The sequence below is a fragment of the Pinus tabuliformis genome, chromosome 3_1 (assembly GCF_031772625.1).
Source record: "Pinus tabuliformis cultivar Carrire ecotype Pingquan chromosome 3_1, CPIR1, whole genome shotgun sequence".
In the NCBI taxonomy this organism is placed as follows: Eukaryota; Viridiplantae; Streptophyta; class Pinopsida; order Pinales; family Pinaceae; genus Pinus; species Pinus tabuliformis.
This window is the reverse complement of record NC_142301.1, coordinates 546,942,762-546,964,330: the sequence shown is the minus strand read 5'-3', so window position 1 is coordinate 546,964,330 and position 21,569 is coordinate 546,942,762. Positions and strand designations below refer to the sequence as shown.

The 21,569-nt window shown below is 40.0% G+C and overlaps 1 pseudogene; it reads right to left on the bottom strand.

The window, feature by feature from the left end:
- Positions 1-15,314: 15,314 nt before the first annotated feature.
- On the bottom strand, positions 15,315-17,242 carry LOC149188192 (ABC transporter G family member 39 pseudogene; annotated as a pseudogene).
- Positions 17,243-21,569: the final 4,327 nt, after the last annotated feature.

The window sequence follows — 21,569 nt, the reverse complement described above, 5'->3', positions numbered from 1 at the left end:
TCTAAACTTTAATCTGTAAGCCCTGCCTTCTGCATAGCCTTTCTCTTTGCTATGTATCCATACTCCAGCTCCTGCCCCTAACTTGTTAACTGAGCCATCAAACTCTAGGACCCACAGACTATCTTGCTGAATAGGGGATTTAACATTCTTGTCATGGGATGGCAATGTGAGCATGAGTTGAGGTTTCTTTTCCCATTTGTGTTCTAGGATAATTTCATCATTTGTTTGACAATCTTTGACAACTAGAGGAGGGTTAATGGGTATCGTTGGGCTGATTGAAATTCGGCAGGTGCTACTTGTTTGATCAATGTTTTGTTCTTGTATGAGTGTTTCGGTCTTAATGTCACTGCTTGAGAGGCCTGCACTGTCATTAAAGAGGATAAAGGAGTCTATGTCCGAATGAACAGCGTATATTGGGAAATTTTGGGGTTTCTCTTCACTGCTGACCATATATTTCATGAGTGTTTCCCTATAAAGTCTCTTTGGTTGTCCAAAGACAGAGATGGTTGCATATGACATATCTAATTGCAGGGAGCCTTGGAGTTTGGCTCCCCATGATCTTGATAAGAGCATCCCATATTTGGGTGGGATATCAGCAACTACAACATCCATTAGTATGGTTTTGTTGGGAAATTGAACCAGGGAGACACATAAATCTTTAATTAGGCCCAAGCATTTGACTTGACTAGAATCAAAAGAAAACAGGTCTTTGTATGGTCTTGTGATGTCTAAGTTTAATCTTTCCATAACAGCTTTTGGCATAAGGTTGTGAGAGGCACCTGAGTCAAACATTGCATTATGCAGTATTTTATCATGAACATGCAAGCTGACATAAAAAGGTAAAACCCCTGTGACTACTGTTTTTCCATCTACCTCTGGGCCAAACAGTAATTCTGGAGTGTCATCTAGCACATTTACATCATCTTTGCTGTTGGTGAGCTGAAGGGATTTTTTGATCTGTTGCTTATATATGTCATGCTTGGCTAGCTCTGAAAGGGGAATTGCTATCTTTAACTTGCCAATCTCTGCTCCTAGGTCAAAGGGTTTGTCCACCTGAATTTTAGAGTCACGGATAGCAGTCCTTTCTCTGTTCATTAAATCTTCTTGTTGGATTTCATCTTGATTTTGGAACCTGCCCCTCATGCCCATGTCTTGAGGGGTAATGTTCGGATTTGGATGGGAGGATGAGGTTGCCGTGGGCTGTTGTGGTGTGGACAGTAATTCAGTGACTTCCTCAACCACTACTTCTTTTGTAGGTAAGTTTGTTTTGTCATTAGGTTCAGTGACTAAGGTTTCTTTAGATTGTTGTTTCTCCTTTACCTCCTCAGGCTGATTTGCATTTACAGTCCGACTTCTTAGTTTGTATTGTTTATGGACTTCATAGACAGCAGTATCATACCCTTGTTTAAAGTCAAAAGATTCTCCTGATTGTGTTTGGAATGTTTTGCTTTCATCCTCCTCATGGTCTTCTTGTGTTAAGAAAACCTGACTTTTACCATCCAGACCTATTAAGTTGATTTCAGGATCTTCATTGAGCTGATTAGCTGAGGAAGTTTCTGCATAATTTTCTTGAAAAGGGGGTCTGATATCTTGGTCTGCACTCGTTTTCCCTATGTTTGGGTTCTGTGTTCTCCTAAAATTTGGGTTTCTAGGAGGATTGTTTTGTGGTGCCTCCCATGATGACTTTCTTTCAACTGATTCCACTCTTTCACCTAGTCTTTTCATGCTGTTTAGTATTGCATCCAACTTTTGATCAAAGCCTGAGGGTTCTTCTCTGAAACCAACCTTCTTTTCCAGCTTTGCCCTGTTTCTCTTGGCAATTAGGTTGGCCTCTACAGTAACTGCAACCCTTTGGGCTTCTGCAAGGGTTGGAGGGTCTCTTTCTCTCAACTGATAGGCCATATCAGAATCAAAACCATCAGGGAAGTTATAAAGGGCCAAATCAGGAGGGGGCCTTAAGTTCTGGGGGATAGCATTGTATATGTTGTTAAACCTAGCACAATACTCCAAAACCGTTTCTTGGGGACCTCTTTTAATAGTGTTATATTCACCAAGTATATGGTGCGGATCTCTCTTTTTCTCCCATCTGTTGGTAAATTCCTGGTATAGAACTTCAGGGGTTGCAATGGAATTTGCATTTAAGGATCTAAACCAAGTTCTGACATCCCCGGTTAAGCTTTGGACAAAAATTCTCATCCTGACACTGTCATCATCTATCTCAAAGGTCTCAAAGTGATCTTGCATCTTCTTAGCATGCTGGGCAGCTGTCAAAGGGCCCTGGGAGTCAAAAAATGAGAGTCTAGTTTGGTAGTCTTGGGGTAGAGCTGGTGCATTGGCTGGTATCTGCAGAGGTGCATATCTGTTAGCCATGTTTATGGGATTTATAGGGTTAATAGGAATAAATGGGACAGCTGGGATCACAGGTATAACAGGGGTAAGAAGCGGGAAACTGATTGAAAGAGTAAGTGCAGATGGTGAAGATGGGAGAGGAGGGCTTTGAGGTGTTGATGATGAACTAGGGGAATTAGGTGTGGAACGGAAAAGGACTTTACAAGGAGTTGGAATGAGGATAGGTTGGTCTAAACTTATATCTGAATCAGCAGGCTTTTCCTGCTTGTGCTGTCTCCTTATGTTCTTTGGTATGATATTTGGGTTATCGACAATGATGGGTTGATTAGGGTCAGGGTTTGCCCTAGTGTGCCTTGGGTTTCTTTTGGGAGCCAGCTTCTAAGTATTCTTTTAGAACTTTATACAGAAGTTTTATATGTACTAGGACTGAACAAGCATTCTGGAATGACTATATAGGTCTCAAAGCTAAGATGAAGTTTCCCTAGCTAGCTCTTCCCTAAAGCTGTCCCTGTATTGGAGAAACAGTCCTAAGGCCTCTTGGCTAGTTTCAGGCTTGATGGTAGCTTTGGAAGATAGTTAGTAATTGCAAAATGTTAAGTCCCCAGCGGAGTCGCCAATTATGTTAACACCCAGGTTGTTCCCTATGACTCCCAAGGGAATATGGCCGGGGTAACCACTAACCAATCTTTGGATCACTGTTTCTAGCCAAACTGTGATCAGAGAGGGCTCTCTCTTTATGATTTGTAACTGTTTATGATAGGGTTTTAGGCTAGCTATTATGCACTGGTTTTGTTTATGTTTTGGTTGAAGAATATCCTTCAGATCTCTTGTGATGTGATTTTCAGAGAGTCAAATATCATTGGGCAATGGAGTCTGTAGCTGTAGGTGTCTAGAAACTTTGAGATGAACTGGTGAAACTTACAGGGCCATTTGGATGTTTCATAGAACAAATTTTTGATTAAAAAAACAGGAAACAGGTAAGGCAAACAAATGAAAGCATTCAAGAATTTTCACTCGTTGTTAACTGTTTCCACCAAACTGGTTACGAGAAAAGACAGATGTCACAGGGGCAAACTTTGAATCCCTGGGAATGTCTATCACAGTGAAAGATATAGATTCAAAGTGCAGCAACTAAGAATTACACTTCTGTTACTATATCTGAGGAAAACATAGATAATAGCTCAGTTTGAGTTCAGGGTAATCATGGATTAAGTCCTGAACTATTCTTCTACTTTGCTAGTAAGTGTAAAATATCTGAAACGATAAAAGAGAACAAAGACTTGAGAACATGTAATACAGAGATATGAGAAGACTTATTGTTTTATGAAACAACTGGAATCCTGCAACATTCACCCTTCATCACAACGCACCAAATACACCATGCTTTGGAAATTCCATTCTCCTTTTCTATTATTTCTCTCTGGGAATTTTACAACGAGCGAGAGCTCTTCAAAGGAAAATTACAACAACCCCTTTCAACTGCTGTGAAGGGTGAATATATACTTGCGGTCATTTACAAAATATCTGAGTTCTGAGTTATCTCAGATTTTACATTCTTACCAACCACGTAAGATATTATGACCAAAATTTAATACAGCATTGATTACAGAGTACAGGCATTTTAATGCTCTGTCAGAAGATATTTTAGCCTTTGGAAACAGCTAAGTCGGTCGAGATATTCTGAATAAATGCTGGAAGACCTGTCTTTAAGGCTTGTACGCTGTATCCTGGACTTGTCACCTGTGATTGTGACTGCTGCTTGTGGTGAGTCAATGGTCCTACTGAGTTGGCTCAGCCTCTGCCTCTTCCCTGTAGATATCTTTCTTCAAAATTGTGCCTGTGCATGTATGCTCATTTGCCTGGAGAATTAGCGCTACTGATTCTGGCCTGACAAAATTGTCTGTGTCAAATTTCTCCAGACATCCTGTGTGGGCAGTTGGTGTGCTAAGATTGCCCCTAGAGTTTCATCTGCTTCTGTGAATTTGAAGAAGTTAGGTGGTGTATCAAACAGATGCTCAACTTCATTCATGAGGAAAAATAGGTTCTCCACCCTGTCATACATAGTCTGCCCGGTGGCTGGCCCTGCGTCTGCTGAAGTGCTGGGCGGTTTTGCAATCTCTGCTACTGCATGGGCATCAATTCTCTTATTGTAGTTGTCTAGGGTGAGCAGTCTTCCTACACTGCTTAAAATGCTGGGGAGGCCTCTGTTCTGTAGTGCCACGAATTTTTCCAGGAATCTGTTGATTTCAGTCTGCATATCCTGTGTCCTCCTCTCCAGTGTTCCAACCAAGTTCCTCAATGTTATGACTCTTTTGGCTACAACAATTGTTTCTGTCCTGTTGGTGATTCCCATGACAGCTAATTGAGAGCTAGTCTTATAGTTCAGAATATTGATCATCCTAGTAGCAGCTTCTGGCATGTGTCCAAGGCTTGCCCTGGCTCTCTGTATTTCTCTGTTTGCTTTAGTGATGAGCACCATTTGCTCATCCATGGTCTCAATATATTGCCACTGGTTGGCAATGGACCGCCCAATGTTGCTCCATAGCACTGCTTTCATTTCAGCTGTCACTTTTTCTAGTGCAAGCTCTTTCTCTAGTTCAGCAATTCTCCTCTTAAGAGCTCTTACCTCTCTCTCCTTGGCTGCCTCATTCTGTTTGCTCTTGTCAAACTTTTCATTTACCTTAGCCAAGGTTTTCTTAAGTTCATCCAGCTCTTTCATTTGAGATTCCATGGCTTGGATCTCAGCTTGCAGCTTTTGCGTGTCTAAACTAGTATCCTGTTCCGATGTTGTAGTTGTTGTTGCTGTGGATGGCGCTGTAGTTGGTGCTGTAGCTTCTGTTTGCTGAGGAGGAGGAGTAGTCTTTGGAGGGACTTCCTCAAGATCTATTATCACAGGAGGAGGCTGGGAGGGTTGGCCCTCTTCTCTTTGCTTCAGTGCTTCTTGTAGTGCTGCCTTTGCAGCTTCAGTTTGTCCTAGCTGGTCTTGAGTCCTAACCAGCTCTTTGTATAGGGATACCAGCAGGTCTGTAGCATCCTTTTCTTGCCTTTGCTGGGCAACTTCATCTGTTTGTGGATGGATGGTGGCCGGGAGTTTGATTTTCTTTCTTAGGGCCGCCATGTCTGCATCCCTTATCTTCAGGAGTTCTTGGATGCCTTTGACATCTTTAGGATCATGCCCTATATCTATAATTACCTCTTCCAAGGACTTGATTCTATTGTCCTTGGCTTGTGATGATGCTCTTTCTAATTCCAGCTGAGAAGCTGTGTTATCCAGGCTGCTCTTTAGTTTGTAGTTCTCCAATGTCTCATCTGCCAGGGAGGCATACACCATTTCACCAGTTTGTTTATGTAATTCAATCTTGTCCATAGGGTGTATGTCTTTGGCAAGAACCTCCATGTTGGTTCTTAGATAGTCCGAGGTGGACTGAGGATGCCAAGTTGTGGGCATGAAGTGGCTCATTATCATTTTGCCTTCGCTCACATCGAAAGCAGACATGAGTCTCTGCTGGTTGCTAGGAGCTAGGTTTAACAAGTGATCATACAGCTGCACTTTTATGGGATCACTCCTCCTTTTGATGTCAATGAATTGCTGCTTTATACTTGACTGCCCTTTTCTATGTTGACCGGAGGAGCTGACCTCTCCTCCCATAGTCATGTCATGTCCACGCTGAGATGAGCTGGCCGAAAGTTCTCCACTGGGTGGGCCCATGCCCATGGCTTGCCTTACTGCTATGTCCTCCTCTTGGGAGTCATTCAGTCTTTGTCTCTTCTCTCCTCTGATGAAGGATGAGGTGTGGGGGGTCTCTCTCTCCCTTTTCCTGGTCAAGTCCTCCTTCTGTGGTGTTTGGAGGACTGAGGTGTCTACATTGGTGTCTGTCCTGGGAGGCACCTCTGTTTGGGGCTGCTGCTCAGTGTAACTAGGTAGATCTGTCCCCTTTTCCTGCTGCAAGGGCTGCTGTTCACTGGACTGTGCTTCTTCTTGTTGCTGCCCCAGTTCTTGCTGTTCCATTTCTTCTTGCTGTTGTAGCAAGGTGTCAACTTGTTCTTCTGTCAATATAGGTGGCTGTTCCACCTGTTTTCCTTTGTCTTTGCTTGCTGCCCGGGGTGTCTTCTCAGTAGTTTGCTGCTGTGCTGCTGAAGATTTAGCAGCTGTTCCAATTTGCTTTCTGTAGGAGAGGGGCACCTGTCCACAAGTTTCCAAGTCAGCTTCTTTTTGCACATTCCTAGCTTCTTTCTCAAGTAATTCTACCTTAGTGACTTGTTCTACTAGTGTACCCTCTTCCCAATCTAGTGCATTGGCATACTTTTCAATTTCAGGTTGTCTTTTATGTGCATAGTTGCCCAATTTGTATCTAATTCTCCTGAGGGAGATAGAATGATTGGGGTCATAGGGAATCCATTCAAAACTGGTCTGCAATCTGAGGCCTTCCAGGATGCTGTCTGCCTCTTTCCACCCTTCCTCTTTCCTGTTATATAGGAAGGAACCTAGCTGGTTCCTTACCTTCAATTGCGACTTCTTGTTTCTACTCTGAAAGTGAAGGTAATCTGAGTTCCCAAACTGCCTGAAATATTCTAAGGCAAAAAGCCTCATGGGGACATACCTTGGCAACCTAAATGGGTTCAATTCACAGCCATATATCCTAATGACTGTGTGGTTCTGGTAGAAGTACCAGTTGCCAATATTGTAAGATTTGTTCAAATGTAGAATCCTCTTCATATCATCGGTTAATCTAGGAGGAGGAGTACCTTGCAGCGCTGTTAGGGCTGGATGAACAAATAAATCAATAAACTCACAGTATGTATAGGGTGATACTGAGGTAGAATGAAAAACAGAGGTCCAGAAAACAACTGATCTTGGGCTTCCTTGGGCATTGAGTGGCCTCAAAGGAACAGAGAAGGTAGCTGGCTGGTAGAAAAGGAATAAATGATATATATAGGAGGTGTACCTGAACAGTCTCTCCCTTTTCAAATTCATGAACTGCTCATGGATTTTCTCTGCTATGTAAGTTGCATAATCATACTGCACAGCTGGAGGCTTACCAGGGGCAAATATAGACAGCATTGCCATTATGCTGTCATCTACATCTTCCAACCCCCTGAATCCTAGGACATAGCCAATTAGATCCACCAACATTCTGCCCAACTCATTTAGATACTGGTACCCAATAAGAGGGGTTCTGACTGTTTCAGAGCCTGGTGTGACAAACAGTTGGTTGATTTTGACAATCTGGTCACTGGACAGCTTGATCCCTCTGTTAATCAGATTCTGCATGGATAGAGGGGTCAATTTCTTGGCTGTTTTGAAGCGCAGCATCTGGTTTATGCTCTCTGGGGTGATCTGGAACAGGACTAGGCCTGTGGGGCTCATGACTGCTCTTTGGCTGGGGTCATAGCATTCCTGGCAGCTATAAATGAGCTCTGGCATAGGATTGACTTGGGGAAGGTTGTATATGGGCAAATTTGACTCCCAAATCCCCAAGATATCTGCCCCACTGAGGTGCTGGGCTCTTAATTCATTCAACATTTGAATATTGTACTTGGTTCCCATGGGGAACCAATCCAGCATTTGGTAGTCCATGTCTCCCAGGGCTTTCCATGCTAATTCCTGGTGAGGAGCATTGATGGGCTTAATATTCAGTGCAATAGGGGTCTCCATAGCTCTTCAAGTTGCAAGAATTGCAGGTAGACAGGTGGAATGGTAAAAACACAGTCTGGAGGCAGTTCTCTGTGGAAACAGTTGATGTTTTGAGTATCCAAGGGGAATTCTCTCAATAGCAATTGAAATACTACTGGAGTCTAGTGACAGAACTTCTCTGTGGTCTAACCGAACTCTCCAATCGGGTGAATTATATCTATTAGGAACTCTGCCGGGAAAACGCAGAATTACAGTGGTTTTATGTGAATTGCAGGTTTCTAAAGCTCTGCAGGTACTTCTTGGCCCTCACAATGACAATGGTGGATGAATGAATGGAAATGAACGGTGTAAATGTCATTTTTATGGTTCTACTATCCCTCTGAGCAATTTCAAGCTTAATGAAGGTCGTATGGAGGGCGAAACGGTCTAAATACCTGTAATTCGATGAGCAGAGGTTGAAGCAAAGGTGCACAGTTGCTGCTTGAGGAGGTCGCCTGGGCTGATAGACTGGTTGGTGAAAATTAGAGTGCAAACGGTCATGCAGAGCGTCCAACAGTAATAACAGTGAAAGTGGTAAAAAACACGGGAAAATTGGTAAATATGGGTTATTTTACCAATTTGGCGCTTTTTTCTGCTGACATCATCAGGCGACGTGGCAGTGGGTGACTGGTCAAAGGAGCGGTGAGGTGGCAACCCAGTCAGCAGTGAGGTGGACCAATGACAAAGGCAGGTACGAGCAGATAAGGACGTGGCGGCGAGTCAGCGACGGGTAGGTGGCAGTCAAACCGCAGCGGTCACGGTTAAGGCCTTAACCGCCGCGGTTTCTCGGGGCGGTTTAGGTACGGTGCAGAAGCTGTCAGACTCGGCTCCGAGATGGTTGATCGATTGACGCGTGGAGGAGGCGTGACAAGGCGCAACGTCACTTTCTTGGAGGTTAAAGTGCCGCCATAGGATGCGCTCCGATATTAATGTGGACCGTCGGATCTGATGGGCTTGATCCGACGGCTGACGGAGGAGAAAAATGCGCGCTTCATACCACGGGCGGAAAAGATTAAAGTTTGCGGGTTTTTATGGGTTTTTCAAATGTTTTCGCTTAACCAATAATGTGGTAGGATTGGGGAACGTGCCAGAGGCGGGTATTAACCTTTGCAAAGGTTTTTATAGGCAAAAGGGGTTTAGAGAGGGGGTTTTATCAATGCAGAGGTGATTTGAGGGTAAATTAACTTGCAGCAAAGGGGAAATAGGGTGGAATAGGTTCACCAAAGTGGCCAGATGCCATTTTGGTCCCTTTTGAAAAATACACGGCTATTATGCCTAGGGGAGGGAATATACATAAGATTTGGGGTTTTATACACCTTAGTGTTAGTATTATTAGGGGTGGGGGTAAGATAGGGGATGTTATATAGTAGAATTAGGAGTTAATATGAATGAAGGAGGGGAATTAGAAAGGGGGTGTTAGTGATGGACTAGAGAGGGAAAAAAGGAAGTTAGTGATCCTCTTTGCTGTGAGCTCATGGAATTCACCACTTTGTTTGCTGATAGATTTATTGCCTTGGCAAGAGACCTATTGATACCTGTGTAATGGTGATCATATTCTTTCTGCAACCACAACTGCCTACCCAACTATTTTGCCTAGCATTTTTTGTTTCTTCTTGGAGGGGCACTTGGACTTGCAACCCTCAATTGCCTTTTCTTTTCTTTGGCTTTTTCCTTTTCTCTCTATCTACTTCTACCCTTATGTCTTCCAAGGTCCCAGATTAAACTTTTGGGAACCTTTGCTTCTCTACCTGAACTACTTGTCTGCCAAGATTAAGCTGTTTGGACAGACCTCTTTCTCTATTCTACAACTCAAAATTGAAACATGGCATGATCCAGTTTAGACTGTTGAATCATCCACAAAATTTGAAATAAGGTCCTCAATACTTGAAACACTTTACCCAGCTCTTGCTTTCTAGGAAATATGGGATCTTTGGGATACCAGAGCAGAGCATATTTGGCTTTTCTCTTGCCAATCATGAAATATGAAACCTATTACTATAGGTATCCAACATGAGGGACTCCATGCATGTTGCATGTGGACATGGAAGAAGGAAGGTGGTGAGAGAGAATGCGTTGACGAGCAAAGATAGCTGCATAAGATAGAATAGCGGTTCCACACTAACGGGTATGTGAAAACTCCTCCCCTTCACTTGGAAAAAAATTCTTGCAGGAAGCAAAACGTAGGCATTCAGTTAGATAGGAAAAGTCTGCATCACCCTAGATTTAGTTATAGAGTTAAGGTAGTCTGGGTCAGGGGAGAACTCTGAGAATCCATGGCTGGGAAGGGTGATTATAACAGTAAGGATAAGGGCTCACAGGAAAAGAAGGACCCATCATTCCTTGACTTCTGCAACAGATGGGAAGCCCCTGGAATTCCAAACCCTCAGATTATGCCCTCGACAAGGAAAACCTAGAACACTCAAGTGAGGAAGCAAATGCCTCCCATAGGAACTAGAGAATTGGGGAAAAAGCGGGAGGTGGACCCTGAACTGAAGGAACTCAAAATGGGAAAGGGGATAGGGAAACCTAGGAGAGATGGGAGGGGCCTGGAATGCAAGATGGTCTGCGCGGCCCAGAAAAAATATGCCAGTTATCCTAGCGTAACCCTCAACAAAGAAAACTCAGGCTTGGAAAGATCTAGAGAGGTTTTGGATCTATATTCAAGTGTCAGCCATAAATCGAGAGGACCTACGAAAAGAGGTGGTAGCGCTACCCCCTCATATCACACTATCCCAACTTTTAAAACTGATCATTGTGTTTATACTGTGGTAGGTCTAACACAAAGTGAGGGGTCGACTACAACCCAACAAGTCTACCTGAAGGATCAGAGCATTAGGAAGCTATCCAGCAAAAACATGGCTCCTAGGGAAGAAAAATAAATGTCAAGCAATAAGCCGGAACAAGCAACAAGAGCCAGAAAAAAGGAAGAAAATCAATATGTGAACAGGTCAAGAAGCTAGTGGACGGATACATGAAAGAAAATTTGCAGGAAATCCAGGAACAGATTTGGAGCTGGGAACATGACCTGAGACAAAATCTTCGAGGTAGAAACCTTCCCCTACATGAGTGGGAAGAAATGATACAAGACCCAAGCACTACAAATGGCAGACATTCTCTCTATACCAGAACTTTGCAACTATACTGGATCATGAAACACATAGTCGCTCGCACTATGACGCTCTATCAGGAGCACATGGAAGGAGAAGTGGTGAATCGACAGGAGTGGAACAAAGAACCGGAACATGACAGAGGGGAAATAATGAAGGAATTGCCAACCATCCAGATCCAAACATACCGGAACAACCTCACTCTAGGCTGCATTGAGAAAACTCTGTCCAAGCTAAAGTGGAAACGTTTTCAGCAGGGATGAGAGCTCCCAGGCCCAAGGGTAAAGCCACAGAACAAAGGAAAGAAGCTGATGAATCCAGAAGAACAGGAAACGTTTCAGATAGCCTCCTCAGATGAGGAGTAGTTGCTTTATCTTTAGTATTTTGTCTATAGTTTTTTAATGTTTATGTCTAAAGAACCAAAGAGAGGAACTTGGGAGATGCAGATGATGATGATGAACTTATTCAAGTTTTGGAATGGATATAATGCTAATCAATGGCCACCTGGTTTCCCTCGGATAGGTGGCTGGTTAATCGATGTGCTGGGAATGTAAATTTTGAAAAAGTTAATATAGAAAGTACTACCTTGTTTACAAAAAAAAATATTAGTTTAACCCTCACTAGCTCATACTTTAAATTCAATGTTTATAGTTAAAGAATAAAGATCTAGCCAAACCATTTAATCTTGATAGATCACTAGTTAGGCATAGGAATAAAATTTTCTTGTTGGGTAATTTAATTGCTTAAATTGCTTTCATTAAATTATCAACTAGGGAAACTCGTAAGCTTGTGATGATGCTAGCAAAATATATGCAGGAGTAGGAAACTAACTCTATGACTAACTAAATGATTTCCGATTAAATATAATATGCAAAGAAGAGGCTCATGATTGAGGAGGTCCTAGTCGTCCTTCCCTCTAGTATTATAGATTGAAAAGAAATCATTGATTGCATAAAACTAGAAACTTGAAATAAATACAAGAGAATGAATTTAATTGTTGTTCAGATTCAAGTAGAGAGAGAGACTAACTTAGTCTCTTGATTGTTCCCTCATATATTGATCCAAACTAAACTAATATTCATTCATAAGCATAATAAATGACATAACTTGAAACTTAAAAGCAAAAGAATGAATTCCAATTATCATGCAAATCAAATAGAGGAAGAGCCTAACTTATACCCTTGGTTGTCCTCTCATATGCTGATAAGATTCTAATTTAAAACTCATTCATCAATCACAAACAAATCCTCAAACATCTAAGAAATTTAATGAAATAAGATCTAATATGAAATAAAATGTTTCTCTCATCCTTTTAGAGTGAGCTCAATTCTCTTAAGAACAAAGTGGCAAATTATTCCATATACTACATTAAGGCAACTTATATCTAAAACTATAAAATGGAAATTTATGTAAAATAAAGCTTTATTCTGTTCCATCATAAGTTGGATACATGCTCCAAGAGTCCTCTCCTTGGAATGGAGGAGGTACTCCTATTTATATAATGGGATGAGATAACAAACTCATAATGATGATCCACTAATCTCTCTTTAGTTCCATACATTTCTCAACCATCTAGACACATAACCCTATCCTCCACGATCTCCTCCATGAGGTCCATGATCTTCTCCATGAGATCATGATCTTTTCCATGAGGCTTATCTTATCAAATTCGACTTTGATCATTCAAGGCCACATGAAGATGCTCCGGAAGCTTCCTTTCTACCTACACATGTCAAAAAACTCATTCTAATTGTTAGGTATAAGTATAAGCATATTATTTTCTAAAGTTTAACCATAAATCCACTTTAAAATGTTAAGAATTAATAAACTTTGGAAAAGCATAGTTATAACCCAATAATGAGGTAAATGTAATGATGTGGAGGTGGAATGGAGGTGACATGAAGGTAAAATGTGAAGATATTGGTGAATAATGGAGTGAAAATAAGGACAATTTTGAAGCCCAACATACCCCCAAACTGAAGGTATTGCATGTCCTCATGAAATCTATTACATTACTTTTTGGTACTTGAGCTTTGGCTTAAACTCTGCATGATATCATTTACTTAACTTTTGCAAAGCGTTATTTTGATGAACTACAACTTGGTTGGTTCTTGTGTTTCAACCATATTTCGTTGTTGCATTCAATGTATGATCTTTGCATATTGATAATGTGATTTTTATTGCAGAGTATTTTTGTTGGAATGCATCATGGTTGGTTCTTGTGTAACAACCATGATTGTGTTGGCATCCAATTAACATTTAAATACTTTTGACAAAGCCATTTGTATGCTCATGTAATAGTGAATATATTTTGAAGGTAAGTGGGGTTTAGAATGTGATATATGAATGTGGATGTTATATGAATGTGACAAAGTATGTATGTAAATGTCTCCTTCCCCTTAAACGGATGGTTTGGGCAGGAAGTGAAGTTTTTCCAAAAATTATTATTCTAACTTTTCCAGGAATTTAATGGTTAAAAGTTAGAAAATATCATACCTTAACTTACCCTTCCAAAAATGGATGAGAGTTGTGTACGTGTGGCTGCAAAAACTTTTGTTCATAGTCTTCTTTACTTGGTTGTGAAAATGGTGGATGAAATCTAAAAAGTGAATCTTTTATTTTTGCTGCATCTGTTGTTGAATCTGTTGTTGGATCTTTTGCTGAATGTTAGGAATCTGCTACTAAATGCAGCTGAAAATGTATAAGGCTTGGAAGGTATACAAAATATAGAAGTTACATTTCCTCCCCAGCCTTATTTATTGACTTGTCCTCAAGTGATGACAAACTGAAAAACAATGAAAGGAAAGTGGCTTCGTCTGCTACAAAATATGGGTCTTCAAGTCTTCAACGCTCGATGGCACAAATCTTACTATGTGTTTAAATGTGTCGATGTCGAACATAGCAAGAAGTTGTTGACTTAGTGGCCGTTAATGAATGCCCCTAGCCAACACAAGAGCTCCCACCATTGATTCCAATGGGAGTCAAGATGCCTAACACATCTTTGTAGGTACGAATAAATTTGTCGTGGTCGAGTCACCTACAAGATCCAATGAACAAGGGATATTAATGTACTCCCATTGTTCATTGGCAAGAGTACTTGCCATTAAGGCATGCAAGCCTCTAGGTGTTTTTTCAACGATACTTAGACTCTAGGACTTTGACTCAAGCAAGGTTTTATGGGCAGAAATGAAGGGGAATGGTAATGACAAGGAAAATGGTAATAAAATTGTAAGGAATGGATGCATGGTGTATGAATAAGAACTCTCGCTATGAAAATTGGATATGGAAATGTCATGATTTATGGATTTTCAATTGGTGGAATTCAAAATCTTTTTCAAAAAGGAAGATGCATAGTAGTGGTCGTTGACATGGATTTGTCTTCAGAATTTTTCATGAATTTAGTCTTTGGAAGACTAATTGTCGTCACAATGAAATCTCCTTAATGATCACTTTATCATCCTGTAACCTATAAAAAAACATGGCAGAAAGAAAACATAAGTTTGTTCAAGAAGAATTGCGCATTTCCTTCATGATTCTTATGCAAAAATTTAAAATCAAATAAAACAGATTTAAGAAAAATCAAAGTGTTGAAAATAACTCAACTCATGATATCAATTTCAATCCATTCTAAAAACAACCATGAAAAATAATACTCCCTGTTTGTGTCAGATAACTCATGAAATGTACTTGGCAAAAATATTGACATTAGAAATATCTGTTGTGTTCTGCATATTAGAATGTCACATAAAAGCATTCAACAGAAAGATGTGAGGAGTTAATGCCAACTTAAAGCTATCAGAAATAGTTATCGTCTTTAGAATCCTCCAATCGATTTTCGAAATGTGTTTCCAAGTATCCCATTTTTTTATTTTCAAATCTGCGTGAATTTTGTGAAATTTTTTTTAAATTACCAAAAGTAATAATTTTTTTTTTTTTTTAGTAAAACATAATTTTTTTTTTATGTTGATTTTATTTATTTATTTATATTTTTTTTAAACAATAAATTAAAAACATAAATTTATTATTTATTATTTAATTTGAGATTTTTTTTTAAATTGTAAAATCAACAAAATTTTATTTATTAAAACCTAATAAAGAAAAATTCTAAAAATAAACTATAACTAAAAAAAATGGGAATCTAAATAGGCATATATCGTATGCCTGGGATTTTATTCTTACTGAGATTAGTCTTCACTTTCATCGACAGAAAGTTCGAGCGAATGCGTGGAAACGGTGGCAACTAACCCATCAGAATCCAAACACCAATCTAGTACCAGTATGCATATGGAAATAAACAATAGTACTCCTAAAGTCTCATTACCAACACGCTTATGCCACGAATGCCCTAGAAATTCATTCACGCTAACAGCATTCTGAGCATACATTAAGGGAGAGATCCAGTAGCCCCATATCCATCAGCCTTTGATGCTTTCTCTAGAAAGAACATATCCACCAAGGCACATGACAATCAACATTGCGAACAACCCAAACGTTTTGGCAATTACCATGGTTCTACCGACGGAAGCAATCAGTCTGAAGAGGCCTGTGGCCATCTGGTGTACGGAAAAACAAGTAAAAACTGACGAAAGAACCTTTGAGCATCTGAATCGAAACCAATGACATAATAGGTTACGAAGACCCAAATGCCAGATTCCACTACTGAAGTTGGAATACTAAATGCCCATGTTGGGATCGCATATACCCAACAGGGGTAAAAGAACAAATCTCTCTGTTTATATAAAACGGGAAGTTTTGCAATGGTCATGGCAGTCTCTGTAAATCAATTAAACATACAGGTGAGGATGCCGAAGTAAAGTGTGCCCCCGTCCACTGTATGATGCATCTTTGTTCGGAAGAAAACCGTCATTGTACACACTGCAAGGAAGCAGAGCTGTATAAGTTTGAAAATATGAACAAATGAATTTTGCTTGATGAGAAGCAATTCTCTCCAAAAGCTTGCTCTCAACAGTTCGGCATTGTCGACACCGTACCTTGATGTTGTCAGAGCTGCTGGGTGACTGTCCCTTTTATTATAAGGAACTGCCAATTCCTCTGCAAGGCTCCTACCTATATGAAAACTGCGAAAAGCTTTAACGAATTCATTAATGGGAACATATCGATATGATTCTTGAAGGTTAGCCCAATATTGTTGCTGGTCCTTCCTTGAAGTTACTTCCTGTAAGAAATCTGCTACGCCTTTTCTCTCTGGACATTTAAAGCCGAGAGATTCAAAGAAGCCGAGCACGTCTTCTCGAGGTCCTTGATACACAATTTGACCTTCTGATAGAAGAATAATGTCATCAAACAATTCGAATGTTTCAGGAGCAGGCTGCAAGAGCGAGATGACGGTGGTGCCATCTAACGCATGCACAGATTGACGCAGGTACCTAATAATCTGGAAAGTTGTGGAGCTGTCTAAAAATATATCGTCCATGAACAGAACCCTTGCCGGTCCCACTAGCAATTCTCCCGTGGTCAAACATTTCAATTGACCTCCTGAGATTACTCCAAGCATATTGTCTCCCACCATCGTATCAGCATAGATATCCAGCCCCAGTATCTTGAGGATGTAATCAGTAACAATACGATAAGCCTTTTCATCTCCTAGAGCAGCAACCTTCATAAATATGTCAATATCCTCATCAGGTATAATTCTGGCACGCTTCTCTCTGCTCGACAGTTCCACCAGCCTGTCGTATCTTGTACCAACTCCCTGGCAGTGCCCTGAGAAGTCTAGAGTTTCTCTAACAGTCAGTTTTGCAATATACAAATCCCGCTGGCTAACATAGACCGCCATTCTCGGAGGCACGAACTCCTATAAATCGTGTCCATTGTAGGTCACCCTCATCTTGAACAAAAACTGCTCAGAATTGTCGTCGGCCATATTGAAGAGCCTGTCGAGCAATAGCTGGCGATCATGGAAGCTAAGATTGGTGACATCCACCTCACTTTGCTCACCCAGAACATTATGAATAATGCCCCTCCGAACTCGATCGTAAGTGGGGAGCCTCTCAAGGGCAGCCCAAGTGAGCACCTGGTCTTCCTCCTCGCCTCGGCGCGACGAGGGTATAGAAAAAAACAGCATTCATGTCATTGCCAATACTTGTGCCGGATCCCCACAGCCCAGCGGAATATATACTCCCTGATCTCCTTAGTTCTCCAGAGGCCTACGTTCTGTGACCAGAGGCCTGCATTCTATGAAGAAGGCAGACAACGGAATATCTATTATCACCCTCTTCCCCACACAATCTCAAATCTAATGTACTCTACTCTACAGCATCATCTTCTCCCTGGGGCCTCACGGGACTGAAAGAAGGGCTTCTCAGAGACCGCAATCTGAAAAAAAACAAGGAGAATGAGAGCGGTTGTGCAGGCAGCCACATGTTAAACTGGATCAACTCCTCGCTATAAAGAAAACATGCATGCGAAATGAATGCTCATACATCGAATTAGCCCACATCCTGTGATTCAAAGGTTCGTTAAACATGATTAGCTGGCATCTGGTGATTCAAAGGTTTCCCATTGCTCATTTACGCTATTAATGAACATAATTATTGCTAAGATTATAGTCCACTCATAGATATATAATGAGTAGAGTGAGTGGGGAAAAAACAGTTTAAACTGCCCACAATTTGTGTATGCACCCGCTAAACTTAATCAGAGAAAAATCCTCCAAATTTATGATTTCCTACAATATCTCCAGGATCTTGTTACAAAATGGATTAATCAGAAGATTTGCTGGTAGGATCATCATCGCCATCTGGGGAATGATGGGTGAGATCTATCGCATTTAATTAAGGATCGGGGCATTCCAGATCTTGAAGAGAGATCATAGGAAATTCGAGAGGCATAAAAGGTGGAAATTTATGCTAGATTTAGTAGGATTATCTCTGATTATCCATGTGCAAAGATTTTTATTGCAAGGTTGATGCATTCATTTGCATATTTTTTTGGAAATCATTTCCATACTTCCAGAATGAGATTTTTCCATTGTCAGCTCCTTGTGCTGCAAGGTATAACGTCCAAGAAAAGATCACACAACCATATCACTTGCCTTTCAACGACCAAACCCTGAACGTGTTGCCATATAAAGCACATAAAAACAGCCACGTAGCACTGGTAGGATAATACTCAACGTCGTAAGATGCCAAAGCTATGATGGCAATCTAGTTTTCAAACCACCAAATCCTACTTTGCAATTTTCGCAAGAAGTTGTTGCAATCTACACCGAGTAAAATTACGCATACAATAAGATGCGAGGATCTCACATGGAAATGGCTCAACAGAGAAAAAAAAATAGGAATTACTATTTTGAACCGCAAAGCTGAATGGAATCTAATTAGAAGGAAATGCTCACAACTTTCATGTTGTTGTTTGACTGCATTCAAAATAATTATTGTCAAACAGAAATTCAAGATCGCACGGAGGAAGAAAGAGCCAAGACGAACAAGTACCCCATGGCAGAGTTGAAACAAAATTTTGTGCAGGAACCTGGATGTGCCTAACTTCTGGAGAGATTGTAACCAACGCGGAGCTTTTGTTTCTTTTTTAATTATATATATGGGATTTTTTATTTTCGTTATTTATTTTTGTTATTTTTTTAAACTAAAATTCAAAGGGAAAAAACTAGATTTTATCTAAATTATTTTAGGATGGATTTTTTATTTTTTTTTCACAAAATTTTTATTGTCATTTCACATATCAATTTTTCAGCAAGAGTATTTTTATTTGAATTAAATCAATATATTTTTTGATCTTCCTGATCGCACGAAGCGCAGGAAGAGAGCATACTAATCACTTGATTTGTTTTTATTTATGCAGGGGGTTTAGAAAAGACTGAATTTAAAACTAGCTAAATACTAAAACATCAGAAAACTCAAACTTGAACTCCCTTATGAAGATCCTGCTGTCACCAGGTTTCACAAGTTAGTTTTTCTAAAGAAAAATACTAGTACTGAATTAAATTCCTAATGCCTAATCCCTTAGCACCATCCCCAGCAATGACGCCAAAATGTTGGGCAATTTAATTGCTTAAATTGCTTTCATTAAATTATCAACCAGGGAAACTCGTAAGCTTGTGATGATGCTAGCAAAATATATGCAGGAGTAGGCAACTAACTCTATGACTAACTAAATGATTTCTGATTCAATATAATATGCAAGGAAGAGGCTCTTGATTGAGGAGGTCCTAGTCATCCTTCCCTATAGTATTATAGATTGAAAAGAAATCATTGATTGCATAAAACTAGAAACTTGAAATAAAGACAAGAGAATGAATTTAATTGTTGTTCAGATTCAAGTAGAGAGAGAGAGACTAACTTAGTCTCTTGACTGTTCCCTCACATATTGATCCAAACTAAACTAATATTCATTCATAAGCATAATAAATGAAATAACTTGAAACTTAAAAGCAAAAGAATGAATTCCAATTATCATGCAAATCAAATAGAGGAAGAGCCTAACTTAGACCCTTGGTTGTCCTCTCATATGCTGATAAGATTCTAATTTAAAACGCATTCATCAATCACAAACAAATTCTCAAACATCTAACCAATTAAATGAAATAAGATCTAATATGAAATAAAATGTTTCTCTCATCCTTTTAGAGTGAGCTCAATTCTCTTAAGAACAAAGTGACAAATTATTCCATATACTACATTAAGGCAACTTATATCTAAGACTATAAAAAGGAAATTTATGTAAAATAAAGCTTTATTCTATTCCATCATAAGTTGGATACATGCTCCAAGAGTCCTCTCCTTGGAATGGAGGAGGTACTCCTATTTATACAATGGGATGAGATAACAAACTCATAATGATGATCCACTAATCTCTCTTTAGTTCCATACATTTCTCAACCATCTAGACACATAACCCTATCCTCCATGATCTCCTCCATGAGGTCCATGATCTTCTCCATGAGATCATGATCTTTTCCATAAGGCTTATCTTATCAAATTCGAATTTGATTATTCAAGGCCACATGAAGATGCCCTGGAAGCTTCCTTTGTACCTACACATGTCAACAAACTCATTCTAATTGTTAGGTATAAGTATAAGCATATTATTTTCTAAAGTTTAACCATAAATCCACTTTAAAATGTTAAGAATTAATAAACTTTGGAAAAGCATAGTTATAACCCAATAATGAGGTAAATGTAATGATGTGGAGGTGGAATGGAGGTGACATGAAGGTAAAATGTGAAGATATTGGTGAATAATGGAGTGAAAATAAGGACAATTTTGAAGCCCAACACTGCTCATAATCTTAATCTAAGCCATTGGAAGTTATAAGGTTAGAATTACATAGTTTGTTTTACAAAAGAGAAGGAAAGAAAGGGTCTCCTAGTTTAAATGAACCCAATAAAGTGAAGAAAAAATGTTAGGGTAAGTAAAGGGCAAATAAAAGAAAGGTTGTAGAAGTACAAAGTTGATTGAAGCATAAGCACATCTTCATGCTTAATCTAATATTTCAGTGTGTAGGAGCAGTTATGAAAGTGAAAGGATGTTCACAAGCTGATTTGATTAACTTCCACTCATTTCATTTTATCCCCACTACATACTTACTAATTTCCCCATTATCCCGTCATTTCTTCTTAAAATTCCCTTTTCCCTTCATTTCCACCCTTGCCCCTTTGTTTTAGACATTTCCCTAGCAAATTACCCTCCAAAAGTCATTTCCCAGCCCAAAACCCCTTTTCCTTAGTGTGAAATCCATTCCCTTTTGAACAAATCATTTTCCCCTTATTAATTTCCCTACTTTTCCTAAAAGCCAATAAAACCCCCCTTTTCCCTAATTTTTATTCGTCCCCTCGACTTTAGTTAATTAACACTCTGCAATTCACATTTTCCCGATATAAAACCCATTTAACCCACCACTTTGGTGCGGTTAACAAATCCTGCCGCATTTAACCCTGGTCCCACTCCATAACCCGTTCATTATATTTTAATCCCCATTTATTCATTAATTAATTACAAATCAATTGTAATTAATCCGCTGGGTCTTGAAATTCTCTACCCGATTTCCCTCCATGCAACTCCATCACATGACAATCCTCCGATCTACCACCCCTAGATCTGATAGCACACATCCATATCGCGCCAATTCCCTTGCCTAACTTTACCTACCCAAGAGCACGTGAGATTCTCTATTTTGCTCTGGCCCTCTTTGGTTACGTGGAATCACTTTGTGAACTTATGTGCTCTAGGGGAAATACTTCCCGACTTCCAAAAGCAGTGTGATGGCCCCTGAAATCACCTCCCTGCGAGAAGTTGAAACCACCTACTGTTCATTATGAAATAATGTGCCAAATTCTAACCATTGCTGGTTAAAATGCTGAAGACGCACACTTTCACTCTTTTCGCTCAATCACACTGTGAAAGCTTCCTAAGCCTTCCTGCACCACCATGAGTCTCTGCAACCAAATTTGATCATGAGC